Here is an 18,631-nt window from a genome sequence, read left to right as displayed (position 1 = left end):
CAAGCACTAAACTTCTCGTGCCGAAAGGTGGAGGGCCCAAACTCTAGGTTAATAATTAAACTTATTCCAAAAAAAAAAAAAAAAAAAAAAAAAAATGTGAGGACTTCTCCTAAAAGAGGAGAAGTGGGAAATGACTAGATGGAGGTTGTTTTGATTTGTAGCCTAGTTGATTTGAGCTTGTAAGTCCTTATGAGTGTTTGAACAACTAGTGCCCTAAAGCTGTCTGGTTTGGGACTCATTGACCTAACGCTCGACCTCATGGATCGCTAGAAAGCTTAATAGATCACTACATTGCCCTATACTTCCATCTTTGATCCTTAGGGATAGGAAAAAAAAAAAAAAAAAAAAAATCATGTGAAAAGAATGAGCGCACCTAGAACAATAAAGTTTTAATAAAAGGTCCACTCTTTGTCTTGATGATCGGTACTAGATTTATGTGCTAGTTTGAGGGTAAGGATGTGATCATTTCTTTAGTTGGCTTAGATAGCAACATACTTGATGCAGGTCCACTCAAAAGGATTCTAGTGTTATTTTGATTTGCATGATTATTTTCTTGATGTGTAAAGGACCATACTTGCTTGGTTGGTGTTAAAATTTTAGGAGATTGCTTGGAAAGGGTGAAAAATTGCATACTTGAGGTAGTTTTCTTCCAATGTTTGTTTGCAATATTGGTATCTTTTTTGTGAGAATGAGCTTAATGTTTGTGGATATCATTTCTGGAAACCTTCACGAGACTTCACTCGTCCACTAGGGTTAACCTAGGGGTTTAAAAGCCTTGTTGCATACGCTAAATGTAATCGTGTTCCCTACGAAAGTGGCGTTATCTATTTATTGAGTTCTAGTTCATAGTTCTATAGTTGTTCATTTCATTCCTTTATTTTGTAATTCATTGCTAGGGACTAGCAATATTTAAGTTTGGGGGTGTGATGAGCGCTGAAAAGTGCGCATTTAAACCCCTTAAGCTTAGGTATTCTAGGACCTTTATCTATCTTACTTTCCCATTTTAGACTACTTTCGTGTTATTGCCCTTTTTAGGTGCTTATCCCCAAAATAAGCTAATTCAGCCAAATAAGAGCTTAAAAGAAGCTAATTCAAGCTGGATGAAAGAAAGGAGCAAAGTGGAAGCAGATTGAAGCAAATTATGGGATTCACCAGGTTCGATCAATCACAAGTACACTTCGATCGATTGAAAGTTCATTGATCTAGATATTTCAAGATGGATCCAAGCTCTTTTGTCCTTATCTTAAGATCCCATAAAGTTTGATCGATCCAGAAATTCTCAGATCGATCGTAAAGATTCCATCTTATCCTGTTGTACCACCCTACCTACCACTTTTGTCTCATTCCCCAAAATATCTCAGACCTATCCTTATCCAATAAGGCGCCGCCATGGGAGGATCGATCCAGCCAAAGTTTGATAGATCTCAGCCATGTTCGATCAATCTCACCACAAGTTCGATCAATCGAACTTCCTCAAGCCCGAAAAAAAAGAGAAAATCCAGCTCATTAAAGGTTGGCTCATGGTGCAATCATTGGAGGAATATTGATGTGTGAGCGCAGGTCATTGGGGGTGACATTTGACCTACCTATATAAGGAATATGAGCCATTTTTACAAAAAGACTTTTGACACAATTTTCATATCATATTCTTAGTGAGGAAGAAAAGAAGAGAGGAGGCTAGAGACACAAGCTTGGAGTTCTTCCATCAACCAAGAAGAAGAGCAATTTCTACCATGGAGTTAGCTGTTAAGGGTTGGAGGACACCATCCATGAGTGGCTAGACATCCTCTTGGGGCTAGAGTTAGCCCTAAACATGCTTTCTACATCTTGATTTATGTATTTTTGAGGGGATTTGTATTGTAATACATGTTTTGACATTTTTATATAGATAGATCTTGTTTATTCAATGATTTGTGTGGTTTAATGCTTCCAATTGATCATTTCTTTCTATCCATATGTCCATGTATGCTAGAATAGATGTTCATGTGTTTGTCTCTAGATTTTGTGTTATTGATGCATGTCTATGTGTATTGATATTATAGATCTAAAGATTGTCAAGACATAGTGCTTTATAGAATGCTTTTGTGGTTTATTGGATGGTTTATACTCATTTCTTGATGGATTGTGCCTCTCCCTTAGTTTAATTAGTTTAATTTCATGTCATTAGCTTAATTGTAGTGTAGTTGTAGTTTAGATGTTAAATGGGAGGACAATCTATGCTTGTTGTTTGATGTTCTATACTTATGTAAACAAGTAGCATATGTCTCTAACCTTGTGATGTGGTTGGATTGTGAGCTTAAAGAAAGGATTAATAGCTTAGTTTGATATATTGTGTTATCCACTATGTTGCTTGGACAATATATACTTAATTAGTCATCTATGCTTGTTGAAACAACCACACACACACACTATTGTTGCAATACATGTTTTCACCCTCATTAATCATTCATTGAGGGTGTAGAAAAGCTATGCTTAGTGGTGATCTGTAAACCCCAAGATCTCTCTCTTTCTCTCTCTTATTTTCTCTCTATTGCAATTAATTGTTTACTTTAGTTTAAATTGCATCTTAGTAGAATTCAATCACCAACCAATTTTTTGATCACTCGACCTACTAACCCTAATCTCGATTCCATAGCCTAATATGACTCACCAATCCCTTGGGATGATCCGTACTCGCCCTAACTATATTTTTAGTGAAAGGTAGAAGTGACAAATTATAAATGTAAAACTTGGCCACACTCATCTTAGTCCACTTTGCAAGCTTTGGTCTCGCGGCAACACCAGTTAACAAAGGTTAAATTCATCAACTTCGACAACAAAATGGCATAAAGGTAAACTCATATCAAAGAAACATTCTCACTAATTTGGGATTTGTGATACCCCTCGATTCTGAAACACGGGTCGATCAAATCCACGCACGACACCGAGATAATATGAAACAATTATGGTAATAAACAAGCATAGAATACAAAAGAAAAATATGAATAAATAATGAAGCTGAAAAGAAACTAAATAATAAATTTTCTATTAATCTAATAACACAAATCTTCCAGTAATCCAATAAAACAAATCCTCCAATAATAATCCCAATCCTTTGATACCAGTAACCATCTGGATTACAACTCAGGATTCCATTAGGTGCACCCCTAACAATACCAATTGAAATAATAACTGAAATAAGAAATCCAAATATTGAACATAAAGAAGAATTCTACGTAAAAGAGTGATGAAGACTATCTCTGCTCAACACGAACAATCTTTAAGTCTAGAACTGACGAACACCTGAAAAATAATAGTAGGTCAAGCCCACGAATAAGTTATACTGCACTATAATCCAAACAAAGACCCAATACACGTATACATCCTAGTCAACTCAACAATAACTACATAATCCGTATATATATAGATACACACTAAAGGACTCTCAATGGACTACAGGGTGGCCTCAACCTGAATAGTAGACAACATGCAAAACGCACATATAGTGGACATGAGTATCATGATTTATTAGGGCACACAACTTTTCACTATATCCAGCTATGCATTCCAGGCAATATACGCTCCCTAACCACTGATCCTGAGACTCAAGCTCATATCATAGCACATATCTATACGTTTATAAATTCATCCTATCCAAAACAGAAAAGTAAACTATCCGCGATATTCTTTCAATGGCATGTCATCCAACTGTTTCCGTGGCCTGACAAGAATAGGTAGGACTAAACTTAATAGTTAACCCATCCCTTATATGCCCCCATATCCTAATAATGTTGCATTTAATTCATAATCCAAAAATTGATGCAATAGAAATAGTTATACATCAAATAATCTAAAAATACCATTATATAAATTATAAACATATTCTTTTCATGTAATTAAGCAATAACATCAATTTAAGTAGTATACAGTTAACTTACATCCCAAGTAATTAACCTACATCTCAATTAAATTATTCTAATCCTCCTAAGCATGATTAAAATCATTTAAACACTTTATTTCAATTGTTAAAACAATTAAATAAATCAAAGCATCCAATAAACCACATAGAAGTTAATTAAAATCCCCTATTATCAAATCCCTTCACATATAAAGATATATTTTGCATTCTGGGACTTTCCCAAGTCCATTTAACCCATAAAAGTAATTTAAAATAGGTTAAAACAAATTCTGGATAATTAAAATGAAATACCCAGGTCGCAGCCCAACTGAGTCGGTTCTTTCACAGAAGGAGTCGGCTCAATTGTCAACCGAATCAGCTTGTTCCCTTAATCCAGTTGATTCGTTCTCAACCAAGTCGACTCGATTAGCAACTGAGTCGGCTCGTTTCTATTGCGAGTCGTCTTCTTCATCTCCGACAACCTTTATCTGTTTCATTCTCCTTCGTTTAGGGTCCTAATTGTCTCTACTAAGTCCCAAATGATCCCCATTAATTATTTTAGTCCTTTATGCATAATTTAGACAAATTAAAACAAGAAATCATGCATAGAAAATCAAGAGCAAACAAAGATATACATTTAACCATATACATTGTAATTCATCTTTTTAAACATGGATACATAGTTATAATTACTGTCTAATTATCCTGGAATTGTTCTAGACATGTATAGAACACGTGATCAAGGGGAAGAGTTAGAAGAAAAACTTGCCTTAAAGTTTCGGATTGAAAACCTTCTCTTCTTCTTCCTTACTTTTTCCAACGACCTTTAGCTGCCTTTGAAACTCTCTATGCTCCTAGTTTACCCATGAGCAGACCCTCCTTCCTTCTCCTTTGGTTCGGCCTTCACCCTTTGGCCAAATCCTCATTTTTTCTTCCTCACATTCTCTCTCTTTCTCGCTTATTTCTTTGTCTGCGTATAAGGGTTGTGAAACCTTTATACACACCTACACACATATATAAATATAAACTCTAAATCCTAATCCCTTCCCAATTCTAATTACCTTAAATAAAAAGAAAAGAAAAATGAAAAGAATAAAATAGAAAATAACAATATACATATATACAAAACTCTGCCTAACGTGAGTACATATATATATATATATATATATATATATATATATATATATAAATAACTTTTAACTATATATTTATATATGTGTATATATATACTATTGACTACCCACTAATATTATTCTTACTATTAATAATATACAATTAATTAGAATAAACTATCATTATATACATATACACACACACACACACATATATATACACTATCCATGGGTAATAATCCATACCTATTAAACCTCGAATCTAAGGAGTCCATGTGACCCAATTGGTTGGTCCATTACTACTATCCAAATTCAACTCCTTTTAAAACAAAAATAAACAATTGCATCATTTAATACTAACAATTAATTACAAACAATTTCACATCATTTAAACAAACAATTCAAAGAGACAATTAAAATAAAACAATTTAGACACATAATTAAAATAAACAATAAGTCAAATAAACTCATAACAATTAGCCACATAAATCAAATAATCAATTAAAAATGAAATAAAATAATTAAATAAATCCTGAGACTATCCTTTTAAAATTAGGGGTATTACATTATCCCCCCTAATAAAAGGAATTCCATCCTCGGAATTCACCCTTACCTTCTTCCATTATTTCGTGAAACTGTGTTACATCCTCCCGTTCAGTAGACTCAGCCTGATTATGATGGCTCCACTGGACACGGACAAGAGGTATGACCTTGTTGCAAAGAATCTGGTCCTTACGGTTTATAATACGACACGGTGGCTCCATATAGGTTGCATCTGGTTACAACTCAATCTCACTAACATCTATATGCTGATAACTATCCTCATCTCGTAGAAATTTTCGCAACATGGAAACATGAAAGACATTGTGGATAAGATGTAAATGGTCCAGAAGTGTTAACCGATAAGTTGCAGCTCCAACTCGATTCATAATCATAAAAGGACCGATAAACTGTGGTGACAACTTCCCTTTCTTCCCAAAGCACATTACTTATTTCATAGGAGATATGTTGAGTAGAACCTGATCTCCAACCTGAAACTCCAGTGCATAAGTACGATGATCTGTATAACTTCTGCCTACACTGGGCACTGCACATACAATCCCTAATAAGAGCGATCTTCTCAGAGGTATCCTTGATAAACTCAGGACCCAAAAATGTACTCTTTCCAACCTCCAGCCAACAAACAAGAGATCTACATGGTCAGCCATATTATGCCTCAAACAGTGCCATACCAATAGTCTTCTGAAAGTTATTCTTATATGCGAACTCCACAAATAGAAAATAATCCTCTCGGCCTTAAAGTCAAGGACTCATGAATGAAGTGTATCCTCCATAATCTGATTAACTCCCTCAGTCTGTTCATCAGTCTGAGGATGATAAGCAGTGCTAAGATGCAACTCTGTACCCAAGCCTGCTGAAAACTCTTTAAAAATCTTGACACAAAGCTCAAATCCCTATTCGATATAATAGATAACGATATGCCATGTAAGTTCACAATTTTTGTAATGTAAAGTCTGGCCAACTGTTCCAAAGTGTAATCAGTGCGAATAGGCAAGAAATGAGCTGATTTAGTCAACCTATTAACGATGACCCAATTGAAGTTGTGCTCCTTAATTGAATTAGGCAATCCTTCCACAAAATTAATAGAAATGCTCTCCCATTTTCACTCCGATATAGGTAGTGGCTGTAAAGAACTTGGTGGTCTCTGATGATCAATCTTGACCATTTGGCAAGTACTACACTAAGAGACAAAGATAGCAATGTCCTTCTTCATAACTACCCACCAAAACTGCCGCTTTATATCTTGATACATCCTATCTCATCCTAGATGAATAAAGAACTCAGATATGTGAGTCTCAGTCATCACATCCTTCCTCAAATCATCAATAGAAGGTACTACTAAACGCCCTTTGTACCTCAAGCCTCCATCAGTCCCAACATAATAGAATAAATGGCTCCATTTAATTAATCAAAAAGATCATCAATCATTGGCTAAGGGCATTTGTTATGAATAGTAACTTGTTGGTCCTAAGTTGCCTTAAGGAATGTTTGCCTGTTAATGTCAAAAAGTATTGCTTCAGCCTCGGACTCGGACAAAGATGCTTCAGCCTTGGACAATGAAGGTTCAATAGTTACAGGTCTCAGCCTCGGATAATCAAGGTTCAGCAGCTACAGGTGCTCAGCCTCAGACAATGAAAGTTCAACATTTTAATTTTAGCTACAGCTTTAGCTCTGTCACAGTGCCGAGTAAAGGGCAGTATGGTCTTTTCCAGCTTTGCTCAAGAATGTGACACGTCTCAGTGGTCCTAAAGAAGAATGTGACACGTCTCAGTGGTCCTAGAGAAGAATGTGACACGTATTAGTGGTCCTAGAGAGCTGGTTTATACAAGAATATTCCATTCTTGGAGGCTAAGTTTGGACAGAAATAGAATTCAGTACTCAAACTTGTAACCTGCTGTAGCTGGAAGAATAGTGACGAAATTAGTTGAGGTGGTAAGCCTGCATTGGTCTATTGCTTTAAAAATATCTAAATTATGCTCTCCCAATCATTAGTGAAAGGTGACAGGTGTATATCTGTGGTGTGTGAGGCCTTGTGAAATTGAGAGTCATTATAAATATACTGCCATAAGGCTCCTTAGGGTTTAAGCCTATGAAATTTACATTGCACATTGAGCTGCTCGTGAGAACCTTCAAGTATATTATGTCAAACAAGTTTTTCTCTGCTATTTGATGATGATCCATGCAAGAAAAACTTATTGAATCAACTCTGAGGCGTGCTCTGTTTGCTGAGATGAGGCCGCTGTCAAATTTGCTGATGCAAGGACTGTATTGAAGAGTGACTTGGGGTTTCAAGCTTCTTTGGTCAATTCTGAAGGTTGACACAGGTATAATTCATCTTCTCACACTTGTCTAGACTATATTTGTGTTGAGACTATGCTGAAAATGAATTCGGATAGTGTGGTCAGTAATTAAGCTAGTTTTTATAAAGAAATCTTGGATTCAAGTGCTATTTGATTATACTTAGCAATTTCATGATGATATATGCTATTAGCTAGTATATTTTAATGAATTGAGATTGTCAAAGTTGAGTTAGTAGAAAATATGGTATGTTTTGTTTTTGAGTATTCTGTGCTGAAGATATTCTGTGCCTATTCTATGCTGAAGATATTCTGTGCCTAGGCTATTTTATGCTGTTGAGATTCTGTGCCGAAGCTTTTTGTGCCAAAGTTGTTATATGCTGAACCAAGAACTTTGACTAAACTTATGATATACTCATACTGTGTTTGATTATACAAAGCTATGAACATGAGTACAACAGTGAAAGAAGACTGTATGAGGCACTGGTGAATTGGTCTCAAAAGGAATTTTCTATTTTACCCCTCGGACACTTGATGCAGCAGATTGCAGTTCTTAGGCAGTAAATTAGAATTCTGTGTTGTCTAGCTTATTTGAATTGTAGTAAATTAGAATGGCAGTGAGGCATGATCCCTCACCCCATTGTTGAGCGGTAGTGAGGCTTTACATCCTCACCCCATTATTGAGTAAGCTTTGAGAGCTTATTGGGTCCAAGCGTGGTTGCTTCGAACAGAGGGAGTGCGTGGATGCATTGTGGTGTCCTAATATGTGTGTATTGGTTGTGAAAACTAGTGTTTATTCTAGTGCATGGGTGTGTGCAGTGAGTGAGACAGCTGAGTGTGTAACAAGATACATACAACTAGTGGATTACTTATTGGCCGAGGCCAAGAACCAAGGTTTTCCCTATTTAAGAGGGTTTCCTTATAAATCTTGTGTTATCTGTTCTTTGACTGCTTGCTTAGTTGTGTGAGAAAGTTTTTGAAAGCAAAGATTTAACCAATTCACCCCCTATTGGTTCAACAATTGGTATCAGAGCTTTAGTCTGCATTGTGAGGTTCTAACAAGCCTGCGGTTGATCCCATCAATGGATGAAGGTCAAGTTATCAACAAAGCTCCAGGATTTGAAGGTTCAAACTATGATTATTGGAAAACTAGAATGGAAGCCTTCTTAATGTCTCAGTCCTATGATGTTTAGTATGCTACCGTACATGATGTTGTGATTCTTAATCCTGATAACCCCTCTGCTGAAGATAAAATGGCTGTGGCTAATGATGGCAAGGCTAAACATGTTCTTTTTTGTGTTTTGAGGCAATAAAAGTTTACCAGAGTTATAAAATAACTAAGGAAATATGGGATTCTCTTCAGGCCACTCATGAAGGAAATAAGGTTATTAAGGATAACAAGATGCAGCTGTTCAAAGTTTAGTATGAGGTGTATAAGATGGAAGATAAAGAAACTGTTGTGGAGTACATGTTCAGGATTAATGGCCTTGTCAACAATATGAGAGCACTTGGTGAAGATATTAAGGATGTTGATGTTTATAAGAAGATACTAAGGTCACTCACCTCTAGGTTCAATCCTAAAGTAACAATTCTCGAAGACAAAGATCTTTCTAAAGTGAATATTAATGAGCTTCAGGTCTCTTTCACTACCTATGAAATGAGAATTGGTATTCCAGCTGTTCATAGAAGAGAAACTGCTATTAAAGCAAAGGAAGTTATTGAAGAAACTGAAGCAAAGTCTGAAGATGATCTTGAAGAAGATGAGGTTGCCTATCTTGCAAAGAAATTTAGAAAGTTCAAGTTTAAAAAGAAGAATTAGCTGCTAAATTTAACTTGCTATGGTTGTGGTAAACCTGGTCATATTGCATCTAAGTGTTTGAACTCATAGGGGTAGAGTCAGAAGAAGAATGAGGGAGGTAACTACAAAGAAAGGTTTGGCAGAAAAGCATAAATCTCAGACTGGGATGTAGCTTCTGAAGAAGAAAAACTTGAGGAGACACAAGAAGATGAATGTCTCTTTATGGCAATTTTTGAAGCATCACAAACTTCTATTCAAGTTGAAGAAGATAGTGACACTAAGATTAAGGAAATTCTTGAAGAGTGTGAAAGGCTTGCAGTGAAGTGTGATTAACAGAAGGCTCAGATAAAAAGGCTCAGCTCAGAATTGTTCAAGTCCAAACAAATTATCACTAAACACTTCAAACTTAAACTGTCAATGCTATGTTCAGTTTCTCTTATTTTTCAAAGCCTATTGAAATCTCAAGTCAACACTCAGTGGTCTACCAAGAAATGTAAAGAAGAACTGTCTCTCATTCTAGAAGAAAGATACTTAAAAATGGTTGAGATCTAGAAGCAATCCACAAAACAAATTGGGAAGACTGGAGTTGGCTATGTTTGTGATTCAGCCACAAAGGTCAATCAAACTCACTCTGTATTTGTCAAAGTCACAACTGGTGAAGTGTATGCAAGGTTTCCTATCATAAAGCCTCGGAGGTTTAAGGATGAGTTACTTAATAACACCTGCAGTGTTAAACTTCAGCAAGAGAGACTTTATTACGACAGCTATAAAGAACTTCAAGATAACTAGAATGTATGTCAAGAAGTCAGACTTAGCTTAAGCTCAGAAGGTCAAGGACAAAGGATCATTGGTGAAGACTAAAATAATTTGGATTCCTAAGAAGCTAAACTCTGTGTGTCTTCTTGTGTATACAGCCTTTAAAGCTTGTAATACTCGGGATAAATGGTATGTTGATAGTGGCTGCTTAAGACACATGACAGGTGATGGTTCCAAATTTAATTTGTTAAAGTAGTTTGATGGTGGAAATGTTATCTTTGGAGATAATCAAAGAGCGAAGATTGTTGGAATTGGTACTGTAAGTAAGTCTGAAGAGTTGCCAGAAATCCATGAAGTTCTATTGGTTGAAGGACTCAAGCATAATCTCCTCAGTGTTAGTCAATTATGTGACAGTGGGAAGGAGGTCTGTTTCAATAAAGAAAGATGCAATGTGATTGATCTTGAATCAAAGCAAGTTTTGTTCTCAGCTAATAGATCTTCAGGAAATGTGTACACAGTCACTAAAGAAAGTCAGGTCACTCAATGTAATTTAACAACCTGTGATGAAGCAAAGTTGTGGCATAAGAGGTTATGTCATCTTCATTCAAGAAATATGTCCAAGATTCTAAAGCTGAAAGCTGTTAAAGGATTGTCTGACATCAGTTTTAAAGATCATCACCTTTGTAAAGCATGTTAACAAGGAAAGTAAACCAAAGTGTTATTTCCTTCCAAGGAAATCAACTTTTCAACAGCTCTGGACTTGATACACATGGATCTCTATGGCCCTACCAGAACCACTACTGTTGGTGGAAGTAAGTATTTCATGCTTCTTATTGATGATTTTAGTAGGATGGTGTGGGTTTACTTCTTGAAAGAAAAATTTGAGGCCATTACATACTTCATTAAATTTATTAATCTTGTTGAAAATGAAAGAAGTAGCACTGCGAAAAGACTTAGGTCTGATTTCGGCTCAAAATTCATTATAAAGGAGTTTGAGCTCTATTGTGATGATAAAGGTATCAAGAAACAAGAAGAAGCTAAATGATTTAGAAGCTAAAGATGGTGAAGAATATAGTCATTTTGCTATGCTGTCATCTATTGATAAGCGCTGAATACTGTATATTTAAGCACCCTAAATTGCATTAGTTAAGTCCGTTGTTTGTTTAATTAAGTAGATTATCTTCATTTGTGTGTATGTATATATTTTCAGGTCCATTTGCCAAAAAAGGAGCAAAATCAAGGCTTTGTGGAGTTTTGGCCATCAAAAGGCACAAGGCTGAATTTCTGGCAGCAGTGGATCCTGAACTTTGCTCGCCATTTTGACCTTCCTAACTCAAGAACTGGACTTCCCTTATAACATGAAAGATTTAGAGCTCTGAATCAGCTTTCCAAATCTTCAAACGGTTTGTCATTCGGAGCTCGGAGCAGAGAGTTATGGTTTTGTTACCAGAGGCGCGCAGAACTGCCTGGCAGCAATGAAATTCTGCCTTAATCTTCATTTTCGACCAACTATCCTTGAGAATTGGATCTCCACTAAAACATGAAATATTTATAGCTCTGAATTAGCTTTCTAAATCTTCAAACAGTTCATCATTCGGAGTTCGGAGCGCAAAGTTATGGCTGTTTAACCAAAGTAGGTCTGGGCGGAGCAAGGCAAGAATGGAGCATTCTGCTCCAATTTCGAGTGCTCGAACTTAGGGCAGAATTGCATCCGGAAATGGCCCATTTTCAGCCACTTGCATCTTGGGTTCCTCAATTCTAATTTCCCTCTTTAATGGTTGGTTGGAGATGTTGGTTGGTGGGGGTTTCTAGAGCCTTATCTCTAGAAGATAAGAGAGGGAAGCCACACAATAGGATGGAGATTCATTTTACAAGATTAGAGGAGAGAGAAGAGAGCAAGGAGGGTGTGTTCTTGAAGCCAAAGGAAGGGAGCTCGAAAATGGCTTATTCTTCCAAGCTTCCTTCTTCCATTTTTGTATCCATGGATAACTAAACCTCCATCTAGGGAGGTGATGAAGCTCTCTCTTGTAAGCATGCTTTAATTTCATCTAATTTGGGGAATGATTCATGTACATGGTAGTTTCATGATTTAGAGCACTTACACTTGTTGTAATGGATTTCAATGCCTATAAATGATCATGTTGAGTTCTTATCTTGTCTTAGATTTCATCCTCTCATGATTATATAACTTGCATCTTCATAGTGAGAATGGAAATGAAATTGTGAAATGGGTTTAAAGGCATGTTGTATGAGAAATTTGTTAATCCATAGCTTAAGACTTCCTTTTGATGGATTAATCTTGTATCTTGACTTCATGTGCTATTACCATAGTGATTAAGGGGTTTGATGGTCCCTAGCTTAGTGAGCATGTTATGGCTACACCCTAATCTAGGTAGTTCTAGCATGTGGCTCTTTGAGGGATTATACTTAAATCTTGATCCTATGATTTTCTTGAGGATAATGTAGCAATCTAGTATTACTACATATCATTGCCATGTAGTGAAATTGTTTCCCAAGTTAATAGAAATTTAGTATGTTTATAGGATTGGTGGTGAATTCACTTCCCTAGACCTCCTTTTCTAGACTTCTTCTTCTTAAATTCCTTGCATTTATTTCTTTAAGCACATTTCAATTCTAGTGACTAAGTGACAAACCAACAAAACTCTATATACCCCCTCATCATTCTAAAAGTAATCTAGACTCTTAGGTTGCCATAGACTAGCGCAGTCCCAGTGGTTCGACTTACCCGACCAATAGCCCTATTTTACAATGATTCGTGCTATTGCGAAGGTTGATGTATAGTTGATCAACCGATCATCTATTGAACCAAAGTCCTATTCTGAAGCTCTGAAAAGTAAAGACTGGATAGCTGCCATGCAAGAGAAACTTGATCAAATTCACAAGAATGATACTTGGACACTCATTCCACGACCTGAAGACAAGAATGTGATAGGTTCAAAGTGGATTGATAAAAATAAGATGAATAAGAAGGGGTCAGTAATAAGAAATAAGGCAAGATTGGTGTGTAAAGGCTATTCTCAGCAAGCTGGAATTGATTATGATGAAACTTTTGCTCCAGTTGCTAGAATGGAATCCATTAGAATGCTTTTATCTTTTGCTTGTCACAAACAAGTTAAAGTATATCAAGTGGATATTAAGTCAGCCTTCCTAAATGGAGACCTAAATGAAGAAGTTTACTTAGAACAGCCTGAAGGTTTCAAAGATTCAAAGTATCCCTCTCATGTGTTCAAACTAAGTAAGGCCTTATATGGTCTCAAACAAGCCCCTAGAGCCTGGTATGAGAAGCTGTATCAGTTCTTAGTTGAACAAGGATTTCACAGAGGCAAGGTTGATAATACTCTTTATGTAAATACTCATCAAGAACAGTTTCTAATTCTGCAAATTTATGTTGATGATATCATATTTTGTGGCTCGGACACCTTATTAGCTTTAGAATTTGCTAATCTCATGATGACAAGGTTCGAAATATCACTCTTGGGGACTCTCAGATACTTTCTTTTCAGATTACACAAACATCCTCTAGAATCTTCATCTCTCAGCAAAAGTATGCCTCAGAGTTACTTAAAAAGTTCAAAATGGATAATTGTAAGGCTGTCTCAACACTACTTTGTCCTAATATCAAACTCTAATTGGAGTGCACCACTAAAGCTATTCCTTCAACACTTTACTGGTCTATCATTGATAGTTTGTTGTATCTTACGACTTCAAGGCCTAATATAATGTATTCAGTAGGTTTAATGGCCAGATTTTAAAGTAATCTAAAGGCTTCTCATCTTCAAGCTGCCAAAAGAATCCTCAGATATGTCAAAGGCACCATCTCCTATGGTCTATTCTATATTTACTCACCTTCAATGTCCATTGTAGCCTTTTCAGATGCTAATTGGGGTGGATCTTTACCTGACCGAAAAAGTACCTCTGGTTGTTGCTTACTCTTAGTTCAAATGTGGTTTCTTGGCTGAGCAAAAAACAGGACACTGTCTCTCTTTCAACCTTTGAAGCTGAGTATATAGCTACCTCACAAGCTGGGTCACAATTATTTTGGATGAAGACTACTCTCTCAGATCTTGGCATTCAATTCTCAGGACCTCCCAAGCTTTTCTGTGATAATCAAAGTGCTATTGCTATCAGTAAGAATCCCACACTGTATTGGAAGAGCAAACACATTGACATCAGGTATCACTTTTTCAGAGATAAAGTTCAGCAAGGCCTGATTGATATTACCTATTTGCCTACTGAAGATTAACTTGCAAACATCATTACCAAACCTCTTCTTCCTCAGAGATTCTCAACCATTCGAGCTCTTCTCAGGGTTGTTTTTCCTCCCTCCTGAACTTATCTTGTTGGTCCTACTCACCTTTTGACCTTTAATGTCAAAAAGGGGGAGAAATGGATTGAAATAAGGATAGCTTCAAGCTATTCCTTATGCATTTGGGTTATTTCAAGGTTATTTGATTTTTGTGATTAAAGGCAAAAGGGTGAGATTGTTGGTCCTAAGTTGCCTTAAGGAATGTTTGCCTGTTAATGTCAAAAAGTATTGTTTCAGCGTCGGCCTCGGACAAAGATGCTTCAGCCTTGGACAATGAAGGTTCAGCACCTACAGGTGCTCAGCCTCGGATAATCAAGGTTCAGCAGCTACAGGTGCTCAGCCTCAAACAATGAAGGTTCAGCACTTCAGTTTTAGCTACAGCCTCTGCTCTATTACAGTGCTGAGTAGAGGGTAGTATGGTATTTTCCAGCTTTGCTCAAGAATGTGACACATCTCAGTGGTCCTAAAGAAGAATGTGACACGTATCAGTGGTCCGAGCTGGTTTATGCAAGAATATTCCATTCTTGGAGGCTAAGTTTGAACAGAAATGAAATTCAGTACTCAAACTTGTAACCTGCTATAGCTGGAAGAATAGTGACGAAATTAGCTGAGGTGGCAGGCTTGTATTGGTCCATTGCTCTAAAAATATCTAAATTGTACTCTCCTAATCATTAGTGAAATGTGACAGTTGTATATTCGTGGTGTGTGAGGCCTTGTGAAATTGAGAGTCACTATAAATATGCTGCTATAAGGCTCCTTAGGGTTTAAGCCTCTGAAATTTACATTGCACATTGAGCTACTCGTGAGAACCCTTAAGTATACTATGTCAAGCAAGTTTTTCTTTGCTATTTAATGATGATCCATGCAAAAAAAAAACTCATTGAATCAACTCTGAGGCATGCTCTGTTTGTTGAGATGAGGCGACTATCAAATTTGCTGATGCAAGGGCTGTATTGAAGAGTGACTTGGTGTTTTAAGCTTCTGTGGTTGATTCTGAAGGTTGACACAGGTATAATTTATCTTTTCACACTTGTTCAGACTGTGTTTGTGTTGAGATTATGTTGAAAATGAATTCGGATAGTGTGGTTAGTAATTGAGCTTGTTTTTCTGAAGAAATTTTGGATTCAAGTGCTATTTGATTATACTTGGCTATTTTATGATAATATATGCTGTTACCTAGTATATTTTGATGAATCGAGATTGTCAAAGTTGAGTTAGTAGCAAAAATATGGTATGCTTTATTTTTGAGTATTCTGTGCTAAAGATATTCTGTGCCGAGGCTATTTTGTGTTGTTGAGATTCTGTGCCGAGGAGATTCTGTGTCGAGGCTATCTATGCCGAAGCTTTTTGTGTCGAAGCTATTATACGTTGAACCAAGAACTTTGACTGAACTTGTGATATACTCATACTATGTTTGATTATACAAAGCTATGAACATGAGTACAACAGTGAAAGAAGACTGTATGTGGTGCTGGTGAATTAATCTCAAAAGGAATTTCCTATTTTACCCCTCGGACACTTGATGCAGCAGATTGCAGTTCTGAGGCAGTAAATTGGAATTCTGTGTTGTCAAGCTTATTTGAATTGTATTTGGTGTGTTAACACTTGTTGTAAATGGCAGTGAGGCATTGATGAGCACCGAAAAGTGCGTATTTAAACCCCTTAAGCTTAGGTATTCTAGCACCTTTATCTATCTTACTTTAACGTTTTCGATTGATTTCGTAATATTTCCATTTTTAGGCACTTATCCCAAGAATAAGCTAACTCAGCCAAATAAGAGCTCAATTGAAGCAATTCTGGGATTAATAAAGAAAAGAGCAAAGTGGAGAAAGAAAGAAGCAAATGAAGCCAAAGGTGACAAGCAGCAAAGTTTGATCGATCCGAGTTCAAGGATCGATCGATCGATCCAAGTTCAAGGTTCGATCGATCAAACAATGATCGATCTCAGCATTTCAAGATAGATCCAAGCCTAGACCCAAAAGCATAAAGTCCAAAATTTCGATCGATCCAACACCATCCTTTGATCGATCGAACATTTTTGTTTTTATTCAAATGATTGATCCTATCCACAGTTGTACCACCCACTAACCACTTTTGTCCTTTTCCCATAAATATCTCCCAAAATATCTCAGATTTGTCTTTTCCCAAAAAGCTTAACCAGTTGGATCGATCCAGCCTAAGCTCGATAGATCTCAGACAGTTCGATCGATCCAAGACCAAGGTTCGATTGATCGAACTTCCTCTAGTGCGAAAAAGTTAAATTTCCATCTCATTGAAAGTTGTCCTTTATCCAATCATTAGGGAATATTGTGTGCACGACCCTAGCTCATTTTGGGTTAATTTTGACCTACCTATATAAGGATAAGGATTACTTTTTACAAACGAGCCAATTTGATTTTCATATCATCTCTTAGAGAGGAAGCATAGACGAGGAGGCTAGAGACACCATTGGAGTTCTTCATCAACAAGGAGTAGATTTCAACCATGGAGTTAGCCCTTGAGCGTTGGAGCAATATTACCATGAGTGGCTAGACATCCTCTTGGGGCTAGAGTTAGCCCCAAGCATAATGAAATGATTAATGACTTGTTTTGATCTATTGTGCCTTTCACATGTTGTTTAGACAATATATGCTTCATTGCTTAGATATATTGTACCTTTCACATGATGTTTAGACAATACATGCTTAACTAGTCATCCTTACTTGTTGAATCAACCAAACACACACACACCAATATTGCAACACACCATATGCCCTCATTAATCACTTGTCAATGATATAGAAATACATTGCTTGGTGGTGATCTCTAAACCCCAAGATCTCTCTCTCTTACTTACTCTTAATTGCATTCTTTTGTTATCACTTAGTTTAATTTAGTTGTTCTTTAATCAACCAACCAACCAATTGTTTGATCACTCGACTTACTAGCCCTAATAACGACTCCACCACATTGCTCGATCCTCCAATCCCTTGGGACGATCCCTACTCGCCCTAGCTATATTTATAGTAAAATGTAGTAGTGGCTTCTATAAATGTAAAACTCTTAGCCCTCGCCTTAAAATGCACACTCTTAAGCTTGTGGTGTAGCGACACATGAACCCTACCAGTTTTTGGCGCCGTTGCTGGGAATTGATTGATTAGATTAGGCAACATCGAATTTGTGGAATTGATTAGGATTAGTACTCTTTTGATCGTGTCTTTACTTTACTTTTATTTTTCTTTTTGGTTACTTATTGTGTTGTTCTTACTTGACAAGGTGCATTATTGGAGAGGAAGCAAGCAAAGGACTCATCAAGCATTTAAGCAAGTAAGAAAGTAAAAAGCTAAAAATTCTAAAAATTGCTAAGCTAAGCTATAAATTTGGAGTTGAAGTGCTAAAGGACCTTTGTGAGACTTTCTTTACTCAATCCCTTAGTTAAATCGTTGACCCGCGTGGAGGCTTATTTTTAATTGTCTTGCATCATTGTTGTTAAAGCATGGGAGTATGAATTAAGTGTGTGTGGAAGAAGTCTAATTGCATTGTTGTGAAGGCATAGTGTTTGTCAATCTTTGTATTTGTTGTATTTTGCATTGTGCATGCATGGACGTCGTTCATTGAGACCAACTCTTGTCCCTCTTGATTTGCATCTTTAATCTATTGTTAGAAATCCTAGGGGAAGAGGAAGTTCAAATAAAGCTAATCTATCAATGGATGACCATAATGACAATCATGTTGAGGACCTTGGTCACATAGACCAACAAGGTATCCTTCATCCCAATGTGCACCATGAGAACATACAAGTACAATTAGGCATGCCTAGGCAATTCATTCACCAACCACCACAACAATAAGGCCAAGTTCCATATGGAATGCCAAGGCCAATGTATGCCCTACAACCTCCCATCAACAATCAAGGAATTCAAA

The sequence above is a fragment of the Cornus florida genome, unplaced genomic scaffold (genome assembly GCF_030987335.1).
Source record: "Cornus florida cultivar Cherokee Brave unplaced genomic scaffold, ASM3098733v1 CherokeeBrave_3.0.0_Hap2_Chr01, whole genome shotgun sequence".
NCBI classification, from domain to species: Eukaryota; Viridiplantae; Streptophyta; class Magnoliopsida; order Cornales; family Cornaceae; genus Cornus; species Cornus florida.
This window is presented reverse-complemented; position numbering follows the sequence as displayed.